The following is a 2630-nucleotide window of genomic DNA, read 5'->3' as shown; positions in this document are numbered from 1 at the left end:
GAGACTTTCCCTAGAGGCCACCTTCCCTGGTTTACAAAGATTAAGAATTTGGGCCAGGCATGGTGGCATATCCCTTTAATCCCAGCGCTTGGGAGACCGAGACAGGGCAAGTGGATCTCTTGAGTTCTAGGTCAGCTACGTAAAAGACTTTGTTTCAATAACAGGAGACCGAATGAAAAGATTGAGCTCTTGAAATTTGAAATCTCACCCCACTGGGTTTATTTTGTAGGTGGGCTTTACTTATCACTCCTGATTACCAAAGACCTTCCCTTTCTGCCTACATAGTCTCACGAAAGGACTTGTCTGGTCATCTTGATATCTTCCCTTGCATAGCTCTGATTGTGATAGTATCTGTGCTGGTTAGTTTCTTTCTTTCTTTCTTTCTTTCTTTTTTTTGTCTTCTGAGAGGAGGGAATCTCAATGGAGAATGTGTACCCGTTAGATTGGCCTGAAGGCAAGTCTGGAGGTCATTTTCTTGATGAATGATTCGGGGATGGCCCAGCCCACTGTGAATGGTGCTATCCTTGGGCAGGTGGGTAATCCTGAGTTCTATAAGAAGGCAGGCTGAGCCAGCATCATTCTTCCTGATGGCTGCTGCTGCTTCGGTTCCTGCTCTGACGTAGTGTGACCTGGGAAACGTAAGCCAAATAAACCCTCTCCTTCCCAAGTTGCCTCTGGTCTTGGCCTTTATCACAGCAATGCTAGGACAGCATCTGAAATTGTCTAGCCAAGTTATGCATTAATCTGACCCCCACCCTTAGAGTTTGTGCAGAAGTAGATTTAGTCAATAAAGTAACGGACACTTTGGTTCATGGAAACCGAGAGAGAGAGGGTGTGAGATCTGGAGGTTAAGAGTCTGGAAGACAGTCGGGCAGTGGTGGCGCACGCCTTTAATCCCAGCACTTGGGAGGCAGAGGCAGGCGGATTTCTGAGTTCCAGGACAGCCTGGTCTACAGAGTGAGTTCCAGGACAGGCAGAGCTACACAGAGAAACCCTGTCTCGAAAAACCAAAAAAAAAAAAAAAGAGTCTGAAAAACAGAGAGGAAGGTCTACTGATTTAGAGCAATGAAGAAATCTGACAGCGGTGGCTAAAACCCGGCCTTTGCAACGGGATAGTTTCCACATTGCAACATTGTAACCCCTTCCCTTCTCCTTATCACTCTGACTTGGCATCAACCCGTTAGTAAAGATGCAAAAAACAAAACAAAAAGCTCAGCAGGTAGTTCTGGGTTCAATCCTTGCATCAAAAAGCAAATCAAACAAAAAACAAAAATAAAGATATCCAGACTTAGGGGGGAGGGAAGGCTCTAAGCTGAGCCCCAGAACTCCAGGGTATTGAAGGACCGACCCATGACCCATAGTAACCTTTGTCTCCCTTACTAGAACCAGCTGGGGCCATGAGCAAAGCCATCCATACCCGTACTTCAACAGGTGGAAACCATGAGGCTCTAGCGAGAAAGCAGCGTGCTAAAAGAAGGAAACGCCTGCGCTGGCGCAGATGGGCAAAGAAGATTGGACTCCATGTGGCTCCCTCGGGTCGTCAGAAGGTATGCTATCAACCTCCGGAGTGGCTCTCAAAAATAAATAAATAAAACATACACATACACACACACACACACACACACACACACACACACGCACACAAAACAGCCCAACAACTTTTCTTTCCCAATCAGCTTTGTGCCTGAGAGTGAGAGTGTAGAGACCCTGCTGAAAGACAATGGCCTGATCCATCTGGACTAATGGCCATAGCCTGAGGGCTGACCTGCAACTGCTGCCATAGATTGCTTAGGAGGTAGCAACATCCTCATCCTGTCAGGAAAAAAAAAAAAGTTAGCTGCAATGTAGTACTTCACAAAGACAGGCCCTGTTCTAAATTCTTTTATTAACACCTATAGTTATGTAAATTCTATTATGTATTATTTCATTATATATGAAGTGTTATATTAAACTCCTTCCAACCTTGTAGTATTAAGTCACCATTTTACAGATGAGAAGAAAGGAGGCTGTTAGGAAGCAGTAGTATCTCACTTATGATTCATTTATTTTTAGTAGGACACCTTTTGATTTTTTAACTTTACTGGTCCAGCATCTGGGACGTCACCATCACCACCCCACTCGATCCTAATTTCCTAAATCAGACTCGTCAGGATATCTTTTCTTTAAAATTACCATTAAAAAGTTCTAAGAAAGCCGGGAGGTGGTGGCACACGCCTTTAATCCCAGCACTTGAGAGGCAGAGGCAGGCGGATTTCTGAGTTCGAGGCCAGCCTGGTCTACAGAGTGAGTTCCAGGATAGCCACGGCTACACAGAGAAACCCTGTCTGGAAAAACCAAAAAAAAAAAAAAGGTCTAAGAAGCCATGGGAGGGGGTGTTAGGGAGTCAGCTCGGTGGTTAAGAGCACTTGCTGTTCTGGCAGAGTATTGGGGTTTGATCTCTAGCACCCACATGCTCTAGCACCCACATGCTGGCTCACAACTGGCTGTCTAGTGCAGTTTTGGGGGATCCAACCCCCTCTCCTGGCCTCCACAGGCACTGCATGCACATGGTGAACATATGTGCAGGCAAAACACTCGTACACATTAAGTAAAAATATATAAAATCAGCTGGGCAGTAGTGGCACATGCCT

General features: G+C 45.6%; 1 long non-coding RNA gene across 1 annotated transcript; it reads right to left on the bottom strand.

The window, feature by feature from the left end:
* Nucleotides 1-200: 200 nt before the first annotated feature.
* On the bottom strand, nt 201-1815 carry LOC116068381. The gene is made up of 2 exons (XR_004109568.1): nt 1766-1815; nt 201-629 (listed from the first exon to the last, which is right to left on the bottom strand). It is a non-coding gene; the product is annotated as an uncharacterized LOC116068381 (long non-coding RNA).
* Nucleotides 1816-2630: the final 815 nt, after the last annotated feature.

Source organism: Mastomys coucha, unplaced genomic scaffold (assembly GCF_008632895.1).
Source record: "Mastomys coucha isolate ucsf_1 unplaced genomic scaffold, UCSF_Mcou_1 pScaffold22, whole genome shotgun sequence".
Classification (NCBI taxonomy): Eukaryota; Metazoa; Chordata; class Mammalia; order Rodentia; family Muridae; genus Mastomys; species Mastomys coucha.
This window is presented reverse-complemented; position numbering and strand designations above follow the sequence as displayed.